This window comes from Camelus bactrianus, chromosome 3 (genome assembly GCF_048773025.1).
Source record: "Camelus bactrianus isolate YW-2024 breed Bactrian camel chromosome 3, ASM4877302v1, whole genome shotgun sequence".
NCBI lineage: Eukaryota > Metazoa > Chordata > Mammalia > Artiodactyla > Camelidae > Camelus > Camelus bactrianus.
The window spans coordinates 81,925,143-81,945,484 of NC_133541.1; the positions used below are offsets into that span (position 1 = coordinate 81,925,143).

A 20,342-nucleotide genomic window follows, 5' to 3' on the forward strand; every position below is an offset into this window, starting at 1 on the left:
TGCAACCACTGTAAGGAAACCACCTCTGAACTCCGAGTTCAGCCCCTCCAAGGGATTCAGTGTTAAACACACCATCACATCGACTGCGTGGGCTGATCACGCTCGGTGCCATTAGCGTCTGTTTAATAAGGCAGCTGATGCCTCGTGGTCCCCTGCAAATCGGGGAGAGCAGAGCCGGGGAGAGAAGTGAATGATAATTGCCCGCCGCAGGACTGCGTGGCGCTGCCGGTGACAGCGGCAAAAGGGGGAAACAGGAACGCATTAGAGAAGGTCTGTTGTACTGCTGAAGTGGAATTCCTAGAACACACTGTGCTATAAAATGAGATTTGGCTCCACAGTGCTGGGAGCAAACAATGGGCTCGGTGGTACCCAGCACTGGTTGCTGGGCATATTCTAGCGCCTTCAGTCAGAGCTGCCTTTCATTCAAGGGAGCGGGAGCCACACTAGGCAATGGAAAGGAGGGGGCGTATTTCTGGACCAGAGAAATCCTGATAGTAAGATGTTAGGGGGAAAAAAAACCTAAAGAATTTCAACTGGGATGACTACAATGGTAAGATATCTTCTCACAGGCAACATGATAATAGCTTCAACCTAGTCTATAATTTTTTTTTTTTTTTTGGATAAACAACTATAGGAAGGACTAGTAACATGAGTCCAGCCTCTCTAGCTGGGTGAGTAGAGATCATGTTTTAGAAGATCTGAGTGGAGGATGAGTCTTTCTTAAATCTTTATCTCTGGAAAGGGGACACTTTACTGCGGGGGGTCTAGGGATGGGGGCTTCAGTGCCTGAAGACTTAGGGAGGGTCTCTGTTCTGTGTCCTAATCTGCATGTGATCTGGATCCAGGGAAAACAATGAAAAGTAGTAACATCAGAAAAAAAAGTTCTAAGTCACCTATTATAAAACTACTTCCTGCCTTAGAAAGAATTCTTTGTCACTCTAGCTAGGTAGCATTCTATTAGTAATAAGCCAGGAGTTAAGAGTTTGTTCCCAACTTTCAAAACTGAGAGCAAAAGAAGGGAGAATTCCTGCTTGCCAAGTGCCCCAGGCCCTAAAAAGACAGTTTAACTGTTGAAATCAAAGCCAGTTAATTGTAGCCTGCACAGGCAGGAACAACGCCACCTCATTATGAATGGGGCATTGTCAAACCAGTTTGCCCCTGAAATACTCACTTTAAACTAACTTACGTTTTCTGTTAATCCATTTTAACTAAAATATTTGAACCAAATGACACTGCAGCTACGATGAATCAAGTACAACCAAAGGCATGGCGTGAAGCACACACGTTCTGCTGGAGGGGTCACAGGAAGGTGATTGTTTTGACAAAGTGTCTGTTCAAAAAATACTGCATGGAAACCAAACTGGTGGTGAAAATTCTGTACTTGAAGACTTCCGTCGGTGGGTGGTGAGGCCCAAACAGCCCTAATGTGCCCACCTTCTTGAAAGGTTTCAACTGCTCAGCACATACCCACAGGCATACACACACACAAAGTGAACACTGAACATCCATCATGGAGGTTTTCTGTCCCGGAGCCCAGGAGCCAGAAATCCCTGAGCATGGGGAACGCTGGGTTTCCCCACAAGGTCTCCCCCCAAGCTGGGAGAGGCAGGCGTGGGCTTTGAGAAGGTCACGGTAGATCCAGCCTACCCCAGCCTCCTTGTTCACATCATTAGGAAGGTGCCAATTAGTGCCTATTTTGATGAAGGTTTTTTGTTGAGAACATCTGTCCATTAGCATCTGGCCAGGACCCAGGTCCACTTCACAAGAAACACCCAACACCTGTCAGAGGGTCCTGAGTTTGGGCGAATACCAAACAGACATAAAACCTTCCCTGCCACTGGGGAGGGGGGCTAAGTGCCTGCTATCCGTCTCAGGGTGTCCCCGTCCCCAACACATCACCCGACTCCTGACCTGCAGCTCCCTGGTTTGTGTGGCTTAGGCTTCGCCAACCGGGGCAAATGCTTGGAGTGGAGGAAGCCAGAATTAACTTGTGTTTGCTTGAGAGCTAACGAGTGCTTGGCCCTTGTTTTCCTTCTTTAATCACCCGGCCTCTTTTCTGTCTTTTCATTACACCTCAGGGAAAGTCAGAATAAGGGTTCCCTTTCCAGTCCATCTACTTTGCTGTTCCTGCTTCAATTCCTGGGTTTTGTGGAAAACAAGTGGTTTTAAAGCCATTGAATCAATTTGATGTTTTCAGTTTATTGGTGTAAGCAGTTAATCTAATATGCAGTGTTGTAGGTATGTACCAAGTATTGCCTGAAAAAAAATCAAGAAATGAATGATTGTTCAATCAGCTATTTAAAAACATGCCCCAACATACAAAAGAACACAGACATGGAGACAGAAACAAGCAGAAAGACTTATCTGAACACTGTCATCTTATCATCCTCTTGTCTTTTCAGTTTTCACCTACATGCCAACAACCATGCCCTCCTGGTGACATAAAGCACTGAATTTAGCCAATTCCATTAGGAGAACTTGGTGTCAAATTACAGTAGATAATTTTTATTGAGCGCTTACTATGTACTTCTAGTACAGTCTCATTTAGTCATCAGAATCATTTATGAGGTTGGCATTATTCCCATTTCACAGATGAGAAAAATGAGGCACAGAGAGGTTAAGTCACTTTCCTAAGACCTCACAGCCAACAGAAACTCCAGAGCTCATACTTTTAACTCCTTCATCGTGTCACCCCTCTAGAAGAAAAGAAGTTAAGTCCCGAGTGTAATTTTAACCCACAGCTTCTTTCTCTGTGTGTTAAGCACTAATATGATCTTAGTTGTTCATCTGGATCTTAGTCTCAAAACCTGAGGGAAATCATCATTGTCATCAGTCAACATTTTTGTTGAATTCATGTCAGTCACTCTGCTGCTATGAGCTGGATGTACCTGGAACATGGTAAGCTCACCTCCAGAACCCTGTGAGGATGCTAACATTACACATGCGAAACACAGCTACGGAGTGTGAAATTTACTCTCGTCGTATTGCAGACTCAGGAGTGTGCTTATGCTTCATCCAAGAAAAAGCAGAGCTGGCACTACTGTCAGAGAGTACTTAATGCCACGGTTTAGGCTGCAGTGCGTGCTTCTCTTCTTAATATCTTCCAAGGATGATCTATAAAGTGCTAGAATTTACTCTTTGAAGGCCTCTAATAGGAGACGGTATTGAAGTTAGAGAACTCTTCCCTGAGGGCTAATTACACCATAGACTTTGAGGTGAGGCTATCTAGTCAACCATCTCCCACCCAATGGTGGTTAAAAGTTTTTTCTTGACATTTGTAATTTTTATTTAAACTTATTAAAGAAGGTCTTCAGACTTATTTGACAGACCTTATTTTATCATATACCAATGTTTGCATGACACAAATGAAAATGTAAGTGAATTGGATAATGTAGTCCTAAAACTTCTTGTTCAGTGTTTGACTTCGTATTTGGGTTTGGACTTCAATTCCCAGTCATCAACATGTGTGTTTTTCCAGATAGTATTTTCCTCTGTGCCATCAAGGGCTTCGGTGATGGGCACAGTTAAATTTGTTCACCACCTTTGAAACCAGGAATCATAAACTTCTTAACATTGTATTGAGAAATACTATCTAGCTGTACTGTGTTAGCTGCTAACTAGTTAGTAAGATGCTCTGTATGTTTTTTCACCTTTCTTAGGGGTCTAAACAAAAGTGATTGTGTTGAGATTACATAACACTAGAGGGCAGCCTACAAGTTAGAAACAAGTAACACTACACCAATGCAATCATTTGGCACATCACAATAGATAACGCCTATTGAAGTATGGTGTCCCAATATGAAAAAAACAAAAACAAATCACTCCTCACTGTTTATTTTGAACACGCCTTTAAAAGACATCAAAGCAAACAATTTCATAAACATTTTCTCCCTTCCAGAGAGTCACTTAGTTCTCAAAGCTCCCTAAAGAAACTTGCTGTTTCTAATCCTGTTTTGTTTCACTTCTGTTATTCAACCTATTTTTAAAATATAAATTTTATTTTATTATGGCATAAAACTTTCCTGCTACAAGTTTTATTTAGAAACCTCTGAAATGAAAATGCATTGCAAAGGGTAAATACAGAATATCCATCTTCTTAGGATCTTTTTTTTTATAGCAGAAATACTAGCTATTTGCAACTGCTGAAGGCATGGAGGATTCTTGTGGACAACGATACTTTATCAGTGCTCCTCTAAAGGTTGAAACCACACAAGGAAATCTAATACCTCAGTCAGCTATGTAATGAGGATTTCTTCCTAAATGAAATATTACTAAATACAGTTTTTCTTCCACGATGTAAGCAGTGTTCAATTTTAGCACAATGCAGCCAAAAAGGCCTAGCTGTCTGCTAACACTCCCTTATTAAATAAACAACACCATGTAGGTGTTATTTGTGTTTTGTGAATTACATCATCTGTAACATTTCAGTTGCACAAGGCAACTTAAGAGATAAACACTGGTCTAAATCTGCCCGAGGTGGGGTGGGAGGGGGAAGGAAGGGACGAACACATGTACATTTAATTTCAGAATTCCAAAACTTGCATAAAGTGAAACTGTTCAGAATGGGGGAAAAAATAGGAAACAGGTGGCTTGATCTGGGCCCCGATTCTTACACGCGTGAATCGCGAGCACCTGCCGCTCCTGCACTTTGTAACCAGTTTTTATAGATGCACTGGGCGGTGTTTCTGTCTTTCTCATATTATCCACCGCATGTCATGCTGTTAACCTCCCTCATGTTGGAGAAAGTGGTCCCAGCTGCCAGGCCCAATGCAACAGTTTAAACGTTCTTAATTTTAAAATCTTTAGCACTTGTTTTATAGAGCTGGGCGTGAGCACAACAGAACTAAGTCCAAGGCTTTGGTGTTTGGCTTGTGTGCCATTTAAATATGGTTTATGATAGCTGTTAAATATTAACTGTTTTGTCTGTAAACCTGGGTTCCGGTCTTGGTCAATGCCACCAGTCTCCACTCTGTTCCCCAGATGTGACATCTTGGACGTCATCTTGGACCAGTTTTTACTCCTTTCACCTCCTTACCCCACACATCCAACTGGTCCCTAAGTCCTGACAGCTCTACTTTGCCAACACACCCAGCATCTGTTTCCTTTTTTTCCACTCACAGTGCTAGCAGATTTATATTTCTAAAACACACGTCTGATGACATCATCTTGCTGAAAAGCTTCAAGTGCCCACAGCTCCAAGTCCCACCTCTTCAACAGGGCAGAGAGCCCTCCACAGGCTGCTCTCCATCCCACTTTCTGTCCTCGGGGCTTCCACGCCACATCCCCAGCCACCAGGACGCCGCCTTACTGCTCTGGGGCCAAATCCTCTATTTCTCTTCCTCTGGCCTTTGCTGGCGCCTCTCCCCGGCCCCACAGCTCTTTCGCCCCTCACCTCCCACCTACAGAGATCTCACTTACCCTTTAGACACAACTCAGGTGCTTCCTTCCTGGCTGGACGGAGCCCTCCTTCCTGTCCTTGGCATCCTTACCACTCTGCTTTGGAGATGGACACTAGTCGGACCTCAGACACTATGGTGACTTTTCACACATCTACAGCCATCCTCGATACAACGTGGGCCCAATGTCTGGCCTCAAGTGGGTACGCAATTAATTAATAAATTATGAACTAGGTCACCATGGTGTCTCTGCCGTATCTAGAACTTGCCTAGAGTAGGTGTTAAATATGTATCTGTTGGATTAAATGGAACTGCGGCTTTCACTAGGCCAGCAGCACGGACCAGAGGAGAAAAATGACTTTAGTCAGAGGGACGATCCTATTACGTTGAGCCGTGCGGTGTACGGTGTTCCCTGCTAAAAACATTTTCGGTTTTATAGGTACAAGTTGCAAGCCCCGGGAGGACTTTCCTGCCAGAATATCTGGTTCTGCCTCCTGTCTCTCCAGTCCTACCATGCTCCAGGGTCGAGGCTGCCACACTTAGGTTACTGTTTACTTTTATCCTGACTATAAAGTAGGATGAGACTCCCAAGTAAAAGCACCCTCCCTTTTCCAAATGCGCTCCTTTCAGATGACAGCCTCGTGCCCTCGGAGCCTCAGGAGACCGCGTCCGGCAGTGACTTTCCCCGAGAAGCAGGAATTCAGGTCCCAGGGGCGCTGAACCCTCAGGTGGGGTCCTTGGAAGGCTACGTCTAAACTTGTTTTGTGTCCTTCGTGAGTCTGCACAGGAAGCATGATGGGAGAGCGTCATTGGTCGGAAGACCACATTGTTTAAACATTTTTAGTATTGAGTAAACCGTGCAGTGACATGGACAGGAAAACTCATATTCAGATGGTTAGGGATCTTCCCTTATAAGAATTATATACTCTTAGGCCAATTATCTGACCTCTCTGAACCTCGGTCATGTCATCTTTAAATTGGTCCTAATCGTACATACCTGCCCTGCCTAACCCAGGTTGTTAATATTAAGTAAGGCAATGCTGATAAATGCACTTTGAAAAAACTATAAGCACTATATAATGAAGTCTTTATTAGTAGTAATAATACTGTTAACTACTGTTGTTGCTGATCATTCTCAGGAAGCCTGATTACTGAATCTGATAGGAGACTCAGCAAGACTCCTTCCTGGGCAGAACAGCCCTGGGCTAGCCTCACTGCTGCAAGCCAGTCCCTCCCCTCTCAACAAGGTGCCATTCTAGGAAGGCGTGTCTACACTTTAAACACAGGCAAGGAGAAACAATGAGATATGCAAATGTGTTAGGATTACTTTTCATAGAACAAGCCCTCCAGTTAAGACTGGGTATGGTTGACAACAAGCAAGAAAAGACTTGGTCCCTAGTCCTGTGTTTCAAACCTTTGCAAGTTCTGCTCAGAAGAATTTGCATTTCAATAACAATGTGATAATGTCAAGCTATTCACAACATTTCAAAGCCTTCTCTTGCACACCTGGCATGTTGTAGGAGCCGCTGGGGAACTGGAAGTGGCTGTTTTCTAACAGCAAAGGCAATTATGTTGTCCTTTTCGTTCTAGGGAACGGATGTGTTTGCACAATATTAACAGGTCTTGTGTTCTGGACATGACAAAATATGAAAACGAAAGCTCCACCCTCCAAGATCTATCTCCCAGGAGAATGAATTAATCAGCGTATTCAACAGGGTCAGCTTCCCCTCATCACAAATGAGCGGAAACACCTTGTAGACAGAAGTTGGCTTTTTTTAATAGGAAACTTTTCCCTGTACTCTCAACACCCCTTTAACAGAGAAAAGTATCCAAAAGATGTTTGCTACCTTCCTCTTGGCTGCATATGTGACTACTCTGTGCCTTCTGCTTTTGACACCAGTAACATCTCCTCCTTGTCTGGGCAAACATGGACCGCGTGACTGGGTTGACTTTATTTCTATTAGAAGTAAAAACCACACTGCATGCAGCGGGACAACCATCTTGCCAATTATGTTAGATAATCAATACCCTAGAATACAGTACAGCAAATATCACCAATCAATTTAATTTAGGTAATTTCTCATTAACATGCTTATAGATCGGTAAGCTGAATTTGAATTATAAGAGCTAAGCATTCATAATTCATAAGCACATATAATTTATGTGCTAAAACTAAATAGGTTATATGCTATTGAGAGTTTCTTATAAGCTCCAAAATGATTATTCACACAGAAATTTAATTCCTACATTGGCATTAATATATTATACCTAACTTTTATTAGACCCTCTAGTTAAAAGTTGAATGTAAATAGCACATTAACATCCTAATTCAGCTTCTTGATATCTGTTCTAAAACTTCATGATACAGGAAAAAGTACTATAAGCCAGAAATAAGGCCTGTTTCTCTCCAGTGCCTGGAGTATTCCATGGTCATGATGGTTAGCACTTGGTCAAGGGTACTTTTTGGCAAAGGAAAGGCTACTTGGTCCGGTACCCCCAGCATACAGTGGCCTTCATTTGAAAGAATTGGGGCCCATTCAAAGTCCTATTCAATCTTTGGAAGGCAAGGCTTCGAATCCAGCTAGGAGACAGTAAATATCAACAATTTTGATAAATAAATTCCTTTAAAATAAAAAGTGGTTTCCCCTAAAGATGCAAAACATTCTGCATGACTTATAAATTTCAGTTGTCCCCCCAAGTGATGTTTCATTCTTTACATAACCATTCTGCAAATGATACACAGTCACGTGTCTCATAAAATAAGAACCAGTGTGGTTGGCAGGGCAAGATAATGGAAGCACGTTCAAGTCACTGCTGTCTGAAAATGTTCCTCCAAAATACCACCTCTGAGGCATTGATGCCTGGGAGGCACACACACAAAAATCTCTAATCAGAAATCATTAATTAAGGTTAATTAAAGTCTGCATTGTATTTGACTGACAGCCTCACAAAAGTATTGCTTATTTTTCTTAAGGCTACGGTGTGCAATGTCGTGTCTGACCAGACACCACAGAGTAATCACAATGGTGTTATTGTCTAGAGGACAGCAACTGAATTCACACAAACTCTTCTTCCAACAAAAAAAAAAGCTTATGATGTGAAATATAGTCTAAACTGTCCTCACTACTTGCCTTTTTTTTTTTTTTTAACTAACTTAAGAGAAGACCATAAAACGAGTAGGACCTTATTTTCTGACCCTGCCAAATGATCAGGGGTCCGTAATACTGAATTTACAAATGCATGTTTTCTTTGCTTCATGGAGATATTCGAGGGGGAGGTGGAGAAAGCTGGGGGGATAATTGCAGCCTATGGGTAAGCCAGACCACATGATCAGAAACTGCTGTGACACTTAAAAGTGTTTCTCCACAAGGAATTCCGGTGCCCAGAAGCCTGGTGAAGCCAGTAGCAATTAAGGCCATGTTATCCTTTTAATTTACTTCAAATTATTAGCCTCAAAAATCAATCATTTGGTGTGGTTGAGTAAGGGAGGGGTCAATATAATAGGCACGTGCATTAAAAACGCTTGTTGATCTTACACCAAAATTTTGGCAGGCTGGATCTGGGGAAATTTAAAACGGCTGCTTTGAAGCTCACCCTGAAATAAAAACTAGTCATTTTCTAGTTTAAAAAAAAATGACTTATTTTCTCGATTAGGCCCATTTGTAATAAATTCAAGGTTTTCTTCTTTGGAACCCGCCTGGATTTTCATTTGAGGCATTGTGTGTCCTGAATTCAGTGCTTGTTTGCTTCACGTGTGAGATGGTTTTATTTTATGTTTTAATCTACAAAGGAATTAAATGGCTGGGCTGAGACTGGTAGGAGTCCTTGAGAATCCACTTGAGAAGTGGGAACTAAAACATTCAGAAGTGTACCAGTATCTGTCACTCGAGGCCAAATTTACCTAACAAAGGAGAGCTGTGTTCTGCGTCACCCACGGAGAACATAAATCACTGAGTGTGTGTATTTCCCTCTTAGGGCAATTTATTCCTTCAAATCTTTTCTTGACTGGGTCACACAATACACAACAGGAGAGCTTTTCCTAATCATCCCTAAATAGCAAGATATTCTAATTACAGAAAGAAAAAAAAAATGTTCATACACCCAAGAGCTGACAAAGCAGTAGACCTGTGGGCCAGTGGGGCAAAATGTAGTCAGCCGGTCTCCAGCCCTTCAGTAACGTGGGTCGAACCTAAAAAAAATAAAGGTTAAACCTGCAGTAAAGCACTAAGTGTTGACACTGCCATACCGAAGCACAACACACAACACTCATGAGGTCATCTTATTTCTTCAGCAATCTGCAGAGCCCAAACCAAATTATGAAAACTGAAATTTGAGCGAGGTCAGGCATGGCCTCACTCACCTCCACATTTGGGAACGGCCTTAATGAAGACTTCGTACCCTCTTGCTTTCTTGTCGAAAGATGAAAGTGACACCAGCCCCTGGCCTGTCATTTTCATCCCCGGCAAGACCGGTAAGAGGCAGATCCTGGAGTAAATACCAGCTGGATGTGCACATAACAAGGTCCAGGGAGACACTCTCAGAAGTTGCCTCTTTTAATCCAACGCTGAAATTATACGAGAAGCGGTTTTCAGTCCTTTCGGAACACCACAACTGCCAAGATGACTGCGAGGCTTGCGAGCCTAGTAGATCTCAAACCTTTCCCAAGGCACCCCAACACTATCTCAGGCCCTGAAACTATGGCAACCGAATAAGAAAGCAGCCTCCATGATTAATAGATGAAGATCCCAGCGACAGTGTCTAGCTGGGGCCATCATTCATGAGGCGGGAAGAATTAGCACAGAATCCATCTCGGAAACCATTAGCAAGTATTCCTCCTATAACCCCCTCCCCCAGATACCATCGTGCTGCATCTACTCCAGTTGAGAACGCTGTCAACAGTTTGGTGTCTGTTTATCGCTCACTCTGCAGAGATGAGAATGTTTTTAGTCACTCGGATGCTCACAGTTTTAGAATAATGAAAGGCTTAATGGGCCGGTTTTCCACCTGGGTATTTGAGGCCTAAGAACAGATGCATTCAGGCACCAAAATGTGTGAATGAAGTCAAGTGGCTCTCGGGGTAGAACGGAGGAGAGACAGTTGTTGGAGGGGTTTGAGTGTGTTTTGTGGAGTGCGGTTTTTCATAAAGCATTCCATTTTCAGGAAAGGAACGTTGCCATTCGCCAGCTCCATCAGCATTCTCTTGGTTTCCTCATTCAAGGACGGTAGGAGTCTGGGGGAGGGGAGGGCAAATGCTGGGGTCGCTGCAATATTAATGAAAAGACTGAATACTCTCCTTAAAAAAAGTCACGGGAATAGGAAAAAGGAGAGAAGAATGGAACCACCTTTCTAAGGACAAAAAAAGCTGCTTTTTAAGGACAGAATGCTTGTCCTTAAAACTCTCATAGAACCATAAACCATAATTAATAGATTCCTTCTTTCTTCCCAGCCCCTCAAATGCTTATTTTCCAATGGCATGTTTTCATTGTGTTGGATGCCAGATCCTGTTCTGTTCTATAAATGCTTCAAATCAAATCATGGCCAAAGGCTTGGTCTTAAACACGTGGGAGGGCAGAAGGGATAAGAGGGGGTAAGTAGCAACAATTTTAAGAGATTCTTCTGCTAAAGTTTTTAAATTGGTGTGGATTCTTTGAATTAAAGTTTCTACGGATGGCAATTATAGGTTAGTTGGAAACCACCAGAAAGCGCTGAGTCATGTGAAATGAAAGCCTCAGGTCCACAGGCTGTATGCGGAAGTATCTATTACTAACAATATTTTCGAAGCAGCAGTCATCGCACTGGCTGCTGCTCTGCCGGACCTGGCCTTCAGTCTTTGGGGCATGTGAATTGCTCATTTATTCTGCTCTCTTTACATCCTCTCTACATTTACAAAATTTAAGAGAAAAAAAAATTTTTTTTCCTAAATGAAAATAACTGTAATTCAGAGCCATGCAGGGAGTCCTATTCCTTCTCCTTCAGGGAACTGGGGTGATAATTCCAACTTATTGCCCCTTCTGCTATGCTTTTGAGAAGTCGGGTTCTTCTCACTGATAAGGACACATATGACTATCATTTGAACCAAATTTCATGTTGTAGGGCAGTGTATCAGCAGTAGCGTAGTTGCTGTCTCCCGTGTGGTCAGCTCTTTCCTGCATGTGGTGGGGAAGACAGTGGCTTGCTCCTGTGTGGAGATTTAGGCTCTCCCAAACAAACTGATTTCAGGCTTGAGCAGGGAAGAGTGACCCGGCAAGTGCACGGCCACCATAAGGCTGTCATGCAGAAGTCCCAGCCACAGCCTCCTGGAGGAGGCGATTGGCAGCTCTCCTAAGACAGGTGTGTTCCTTGAAGGGGTCACTTCAGCTCATCCCTGAACAGTGATTACAGGCAGCGCTCAGATTCCAAATGTGGGCACTCTGAGATTCTTTAGTGGGTGCAGACTGTGTATTTTACTTTAAAAATGAAAGCAAGTGAAGGCTGTCATTAAAAAAAAAAACAAAAACCAACTATCCTTTGGGTTCTTACTTAATGCAAGGTCCTGAGTTGCTTGCTACTGTCTTACTTGTGGAGTGTTTTCTTCTGCCATGTTTTGGGTGTGATGTTTCAACTTCCAAAGTTAGGAAAAGGATCATGACTCCTCTTCCCAGGCAAGTGTCCCTTTCACACACTTCTCTGCTTAGAGCCCCTGACACTGTGGCCAGCTTATGGTGTGAATGTTCCTTTCCTGTCCAAAGGTCGTTTCCTTTTCATCATCTCTTTATGTTGCAGACTTTTAAGGCCATTTCCTTTTGTACGCTCCCCACCAGGGCACTCTCCGTGACTACTGTCATCCAAATAAAAATAACACCTGGTATTTACTGAGTGTGTATAGTGTGCCAGGCATTGTGCAGAATTTTACCGATGTCATGTTACCTCTTCTCAACAACCATGTGATCATCATACTGGCATTTTACAAATGGAAACTGAGGCAGAGAAGTTAAGTAACTGGCTCAAAGTCACACTCGTCATTAATGGCAAAAAATGGGATGCAAATCCAACTGTGTTTTTATAATGCCTGGCAGAGTGCCACTCCTATGACCTTGCCCAATTTGATGGTCACACTGAAAAACCATCATTACTTGACATGGTTGGCATCCTGGTTCGTAAAGTTGCCATCCGTGCACTACAGAGATTGTGCATTTTTAGTGACTTTCAGGATCTTACTTAATTTCATCATATGGCTTATGTGAAATGACATCAATAGAATATAATTTTTCTTTTATGATTTAGAAGACAATGAAGCAGAGTTTCTGTTGGGCCAGGGGTCTCAGGAGGAAAGGAGGGCGTTAGCATCAAACTTTTCACATTTCCAGAGTGCATTTCATATTTTACCAGTCTCATTCAGGATTTCGTATTATTCTCCCAGTAATTCTCCAAGGTAGGAAGCATAGGTTTACTGTTCACAAGTTTTATTTAAAATAAACTTCAGCAACTTCAGAGAGGTGAAGTGGCTTGTCCATGGTGGTGGGTCTGGAGGTCATCTGACTCCAAGTACAGCATCTTCCACAACAGTGATCACTGCACTGGGACAGGGCAGAAATGTGGGTTAACAGACATCCTCCTTTCTCCTGGTAGAAAGTTGAATTTTAGAGACTGCCATTAGCTAACTCCAAAAATGCAAGAAGGTTCTGTGGCCACTGGTTAGAATGCAGCACAAATGAGTCCAAGGTCAAAAAGCTCAGTCCCTAGAAGTGCTGGCTATCTTCTCAGCTCTGTTCCTAACTCAGATTCCCTCCAGCTTCAACCAGGTGTCCCACAGATGTGGGCTCTTGGCCTCAGAAAGGGGCTGGGTTAGAGTGTGGGAATGAGCAGGTGCCAATCCATCACCCAGACTGGGAAAACAACCCACAGTGACTGCTCCACGGATGGTGCGTGAGAGACATCACCTATATACATGGAAGATGGTGTTACACACACACACACACACACACATACATACACACTTCATGCAGGCAGAGAGGTGTCTCATTGGATGGACACATGACATAGAAAAACATGAATAGGAAAAAGAGATGGAGACTAGCTATTTGCAGCAAGATCCTCTCTTCATTCATTCCACAAATGCTTGTTATGAAAGTCCTGTGATGTGCCGGCCATGGGCTTGGGTGCTGGAGAGACAGCAGTGAGAGAAACACAAAAATGTCTACCCTCATGGCAGTATGTTCTAGCGGAAGACAGAAAATAAACGAGGACAACACAGTTGGTCAGGACATAAAAAGTGCTAAGGAAATAAAATCAGAAAAAAAAAAAAAAAAAAACCAAAAAAAAAGCATGAGGCAGTCCAGGGAGGTAGGGAGTGTTGGGGCAAAAAGATGGAGTAAGTAAGATGATCACAAAAGGCGTCACTGAGAAAGTGACACGTGAGCAGAGGACCTAGGGAATGTGAGGAGCAAATCCTGCTGCTCTCTGGGCAAAGGACTGTCCCCAGCCTTGAAAGAGCAAGTGCAGAGGCCCTGCCAAGGGCCCTGGGTGAGGGGCAGCAAGCCTGGCTTAGTCAAGTAACCCCAGAGAGGTGGGGACCCGAGTGCAGATCACGTGGAGCCACAAAGGCCATAGAAAGGACTCTGGCTTTTACTGGAATAAGATGGGAAAGCATATGAGCACAAGTGAACTGATCTGGTTTCACTTAAAAAAAAAAAAAAAAACTATCACTTTGGCTGCTGTGTTGAGAGCAGACAGTAGGGGGCCAAGAGACTAGCTGGGAGGTTAGCACCATAGATAACCCAGCCAGAAGACAGACTGGCTTGGCCAGAGTGAGGGCCACAGCAGCAGAAGATCTGGAGAGAGTCTGTGTGCATTCTGCAGGGGGAAGGAGGCGGGCAACAGCATGGCAGCTGGAATGGATGTGGCTACCAGAAAGGGAAGAGTCAAGGATAACTCCTGAGTTTTTTGGCCTGAGCAACTCAAAGGCTGGAACTGCCATTTACCGAGATGGAGAGTATAAAAAACGTGTATGGTGGGGGGAGAAAGATGGAGAACTAGGTGTTCTGAACATTTAAGTTTGAGCTGTCTATTAGATCCTGCCCTGGAGGCGTTGAATATTTGAGAGGTCCAGGAGAGAGGTCTTCGCTGAGGGAGTTATTTGGGAAACATCAGAGTACTAAGAGTGGTATATGACTGTGCCTTAGTGTAATTAGTTATTCTAATAAAAACGTTTTGCAAGCACTCATCTGCTTCACAAAGCAACATACCCCTGTGTATATGCTAGACTGTAAGAGTCCCATGCTGAGAAGTATCCTGAACTCCCTTCCCCCCTTGAGGTTTGTGTGGTATGACATCTTACTTGCCCATTTCGAAGGGATTAAATGCCTCCCTCCCTGCCCTAACTTACCATATCCCCAAGAGGCAACCATGTGGTTGCCGGCAGAGAATAGCTCAGTTGCTCCTGCAGCCCATTTTAAGGCAGAGGAGAAAAGCCTTCATTCTGAAATAGAAACCTCTCAGAGACAGCTTGGCTGCAGGGCACCCCAAGAGGGTGAGGAGGGGCACTGAGAGGGGAGGGTGCAGCAGAAGGCTTCCAGGCTCCCCCTTCCTCTGGAGGTGTGAACATCCAGGGAGCGCCAGCTCTGGGAGAAGGACCATAAATTGTCTAAACTTAAAGTGGGGGGTGGGGAATGCAGTGCAGCAAGACACGCAGGCTTTCCTTGGCTTTACACTGCTGCAAATGGCAGATGCCTAATTAAAGCATTTGCAATTAGTTGGGCTTGTTCTGTGATTCCTTTCTGCAAACAAATATGATGGGAGAATATATTAGCTGTAGGCAATCTAGTTCTAAAAAAACTTTTTCTCCCATCATCACTCTTTTGTCCTGCTCAGAGAAGAGCTGAAGCACTGTGTACACATACTAAAGTATCTGACTTACCTCCTTGTTCAAAACAGTATTTTTCCTTCCATTTCATAAAGGAGTGGCACTACCCATTTGCTTTAAAGCATGAGTATTTATCCTGCATTTAATACAAGTTCTTAATTTGGGTGTTTTATTTTTATTCAATGAAGATAACAGTCTTCCTAATTCTTGCTGTCCTTCTGATTCAACACACTTGGCAATGTTACCCACCTACTCTAGATGCAAATGGTATTATTTTTTTAATGATGGGAAAAGCACTCACTAGACTTAGAAAGTAACTTGAGGAGTATGTGTTTGTGAGTATGTGTGTGTCTCTGTGTAAATAAAGAGTTGCACTTATTGCCAGTTTGTAATAACCACTTACTTAAAGGCATAGGTTTGTTGTTGTTGTTGTTGTTGTTGTTTGTCACTGTAGGTGGAGAAAAAACCAGGTCCGCTCTCAGTGGAGAAATATGAACCAGGTGGGGCTATTTCATTTATTCATTCAATGTTTACTTGAGTTCCTACACTGGTTCTTATGAATTCTTAACCTATTTAAACTTAGATGTTTTATTCAGTAAGTATATTTTGCAGGTAGCTCCTGAGATAATGATTTTGGCTGTCTGTTGAATATTTACATATGCGGATTATGTGCATTGAGAATGTGGCCCATCTCTAAAGGGTGATACCTGCAAAAGAGAACACTTTGGGAAGATTGCCGTCATACAAACAGTGTAAATAAGAAAACATGAACTAGAATGTCCCTTTATATCAAGTTGAAAAAAGACGTAACACAAAAATGAGGTTTAAATCTGATGTTCATTCTTTCTGCTTTCTGATTGGTTTGCAAAATGCCTCATCTGAGATGTTCCTAAAACCATAATTATAACAGAGTGGGAGTTACTCAAGAGTCAAACAAAAGTTACCAAATAAACAAGCATGGGTAAACCAAATTCAAGAAGTTAGTGCAATTATTTTTTAACCGATAGTTTAGGTTAATAGGTGGAGACAGTTTTGCCACTATAGTTAAAGTGAGGTTAATAATTAACTTTGGTGCCTGGTGTGGTTTAATCAAAGCCTACTGTAAATCATAAAACTGCTCCATGCAGACTAAACAAGGTATTAAAAAACATACAAAATACTAGGGATCTTAACCTCTGGTAGTCATTAGGAAAAAGTGTAAAAAGAAAAAAAAAAGAAAAAAGATGTTTTCATTAAGAAATGTGCACAGGCATCTTTGGGGAATAAACCTTAATAAAGGATTCATGTAATCTGAAACCAGTCTCCTCCCGGCCATGAGAGTGGCAAACCATGGACTTAATGCCCAAGATGTATGTTGAAAAGAAGACCAAACAATTACCAGAATTAGAGAAAGGCAAGGCAAAGGCATTGGACTTTACTTCCCAGAAAGACGAAAGACGTAAGACGTAAGACGTAAAAACCAGTGCTGGGGGTAGGGGGCATTAAATAGCTTTTCTGAGACAGGCTGGCAGAACACTGCGACTGGATTAAACATCTTTTCAGATTCGAGGCAAAGAAAGTTGTGGGTATGAGTAAGAGTGTGTGTCTGTATGTATGTGTGTCTTAGCGCGCCTGTGCTTTAAACCTTTCATGGATCACATTCAGTAGCAACTTGATTTCCACCCAGTCTAAGCAGAGAGATCCACCGTGGTGGTGCCTGGCTACCACATTCCCAAAGCAGCCTCCGTTCTCCCATTGGAAGGGACAGCGAGGCTGCTACTGCAATACAGGTAGGAGGCTGCCCCTGGAAGTGCTTGCCTCGGCTGTGAAAACAGCAGTTTCTCCCCGGCTCCATGCACACCTGACTCCTTGCTCAGCTCCTTCCTGGACACCCGCCGGCTGGAAAACTGCGCGCCGCGGGGAGGAGGAGGGAGGAGGTTGGGGATGCTGCACTTGGAACAGGTTCTTGCAAGGCGGCAAGCCCCGGCTCGCGACCACAAGCACCCGTGCGCCAGCCGCTGTCCACAGTGGCCGCACCAGCTCCCCGAGTCCTGCGCCTGAACTTCCCCCATTCCCTCCTGCCCCCGCTTCTCACGCCTACCGCTTCCTCAGTTGCTTAAGTGACTGGTCCAGCAAGTGCAGCCCCAGGACCCCAACCAGGCTGACCACGGGCCGGGGGTGCCACTGTTGGAGGGGCCAGCTTCTACCTCCTATGCGTATGTTGGGCGTTCCGCCCGCCTCCCTGGGGGTTCGGTTTCCAGCGGGTTGCACACGCTGAGCCCCAGTTCTGTCGCGCCCCAACTCCTGGCCTTCAGAGAAACTTTACAGAAACGACTAGTCGAATGACCCCCGTGCTAAAAAAAAAGGAGGCGGCGCCGGGCAGAGGGGTGGCGAGGGAGCGGGAAAGACAGCGGAGTCTTGTTGCCTTTTCCAGTGCCCACAAGTCCAGGACTGCTCCATGGCTCCCCCTGTACCGTTCTGGTCGTGGGAGGAGGGAACAGACCTCAGGGTCTTGCTTTGCACGGTGAACCACAGTGGGAAGCTGAGAATAAAGCGGAGAATCTCGAGAAAAGACACTTCTATCCCAGCAGGGTCGTGCGGGGGGCGGGGGAGAGAAGGGCACTGTGGGGCTTGCTCCCGAGCGCCCCACTGCCAGCGAGGCAGCGCTCTAGACGCAGCAAGTAGTTTGGACAACCCAGAACCGGGGGCCCGGGCAGAGATCTTGTGTGGTTAGCAGGCACTGAACCATCTCTTATTTGGTCTTCCCACCCTTCCCCCTCCCGGGACATCTCCTTTCCAGAGTTGGACCTCGTAGATTTTAGAGGAGGGAGCAGCAGGCGCCAGCCCCGGCGGAGTGTCGGGTTCTGTGCTTGAGGGGGATACAGACGCGACGGATGCTGTTTTCGCCAACCAGGAGGGAGCTGCGGCAGGGAAAAGGGCCCAGGGTGGGGGCGCCGCGCCACACCGGGAGGAGGCCACTCATTCGAGCAAACAAAGCCCGGAACCTCTGGTGCCAGCGGCCCCGGGAGCTGGGATGTCACCAAGTGGCAGGGCGCGCGGGTGCCAGGGCCATTACAAGTTTCCCGCACTCCACTGAGCCCAGCCCAGACCCCACGCCGACAACAAAAGATTCTCTTCGCTTCCCCACCGTGTCCGCGGAACCCCTTCTCACACCCCTGAACCCAAACCTAGTGCTGAGCGAAAACGCATTCTTCCAACCAACCTCCTCCAGCCCTCGAGAGTAGAACCCCTTACCCTGCCTTCGCACCAGGACAGGGCGCTTCCGAGAATCAGCCTTTCCGGGTCTCTCTGCTGCCTGCTGGCCGGAAAGTGAGGACGAGCCCCGGGTACTGCACACACATCCCCGGCCAGGCAGCTACCCGCGCGGTCGGGGTCCCGGGCGGCGCCCGGCTTGTGCGCGGCGCGAGTGGAGAAGCTCGGTACAGGGAGACCCGCGGTCTCTGGGGCGCAGGGCGGAGAGGAGCTGCGGGCAGAGCTCGCGACTGCTCCCCCGGGCCGGGCAACGCTCGGGAGACAGATACAAGACAAAATAAAACGCAAGCACCACAAAGCCGACAGCGCGTACCGACCACGGCCCCGGGACCCGCAGAAGGGAGCCGAGCCGCTCGGGAGGTGGGGCGCGCCGGGGCGCCCCAGCCGTACCTTTTCGGTGCATCGACGGGCAGGCGGCCGGGGCTCGGAGAGGGCTGGTGTAGCGTGTATCCCATTTAGTAATCCATTATCGAGGGAGTCTCTCCGGGCTTCGAGCTGCGCTCTCTCCTTCGCAAGCCTTTGTCATTCCTACATGTGTGCTTGTCTCTTTGGGGGTAACAGTCTCGGCGACTACTTTCTGGGATGCAGACGCGCTGTGTTCATCTCCAATGACAGGCGGAGAAGGGGAAAGGAAAAAAGAAAGAAAGAAACCAACAAGAAAGGAGTAAATGTTCAAGAAACTCTTCTCCAAATCCAAATTCCACTTGGATTCCACTCCGGCGAGTCCCTTCGGTGGTGTCTCCGCCGATTAACAGGTCATTTCAGGGTGGGGGGTAGGGTGGGGGCTGGGGCAGGGGTGCAAGCTATAGCCCCGCTTGGCGACCGGGAGCGCTCTGCCGCGGGTGTGGCGACGCTGGTCGCTGCCGCCGCTCCTAAGCGGGCATTGCGGGCTGTGGGCCCCACGGAGAAGCGCCGCTGCTGCGTCCCGAGCGCCTCGGCAGCCGAGTGCGCGAGGAGCGGAGTTGGCTGCAGCCTCACCCCTTGCCGCTCACTACTCCTCTGTCACCCGAGAGGCCGCCGCTCCAGGGCGGAGCCAAGTCCCGGACTGGATTGCGCAGAGCGGACTCTCCTCCCGCAACCCCGCCTCCACTGGCTGGCGTCTTCTCGACCCAAAGGAGAGCTGTGCTGTATGTGTGTGAACGCGAATGAGAGAGGCGGAGAGAGGAAGAACCTACGCGGTGTGGCCGCAGGTGGAGCCTTGGACCGACAGGCCAGCGCAGCTTCCTTCCACCACTATTCACGGACTCGCCGCGCGCTCGGCGGAGGTCCCCGTGGGGGCGACGGCGTCAGGAGCCCAAGCCCTTCACTTCCCCACCCCCGCATCTGCTCTAGCAAGAAAAAACAAAATCACGGACAGCATTACTGAGCCCTGCCAAATCAGAAAAATAAATAAAAATAGACGTAGTGCAGGAGCGAGTTACAAGAAAGGATTTGTTCATCGATTTTCTTAAATGGAAAAGTTTTAAAAGACGAGGGTAAGTGAACGGCGATCCTTTCCAATTCTGATTACAGTATCGAGGTAGACTCCAGAAGTGATGGACGCCCTGCACATCCGGATGAATTGGACAGAAGCCGGTGCCCTTAAAAATACACTTTGAAGATATGAACACAGCTGTTATTTAACATACATACAACACAACACGTTAATAAAGCGTGTTAAGTAAGCAAAGTGCAGTGCAAAGAATGCAGTTAACAACAACGATCTGTTTTTAAATTTAGAAAGTGTGCAGACTATTCTGAGAAATAATTATGTGAACTTCAGAAATACGACACATTTCCAATGAGAATCCAACAGCTTCATGCGATAAGTAAAACAAGTTTTTCCAAGGCGCTTTTGTTACCATCACAAGAAT

The 20,342-nt window shown here is 45.6% G+C and overlaps 1 protein-coding gene across 4 annotated transcripts in view; it reads right to left on the minus strand.

Moving 5' to 3' along the window:
* The window catches only part of SEMA6A (semaphorin 6A), a 120,583-nt gene extending 100,973 nt beyond the window's left edge, over positions 1 to 19,610 (minus strand). For 2 of the 4 annotated variants that reach the window (XM_010971519.3, XM_010971517.3), the window contains exon 1: positions 18,880 to 19,603. The gene's annotated coding sequence lies outside the window, so the exon portion shown is untranslated. Of the gene's footprint in view, positions 1 to 18,879 lie in introns of all 4 variants that reach the window. The other 2 variants (XM_010971518.3, XM_074360510.1) reach the window with 2 other exon arrangements.
* Positions 19,611 to 20,342: the final 732 nt, after the last annotated feature.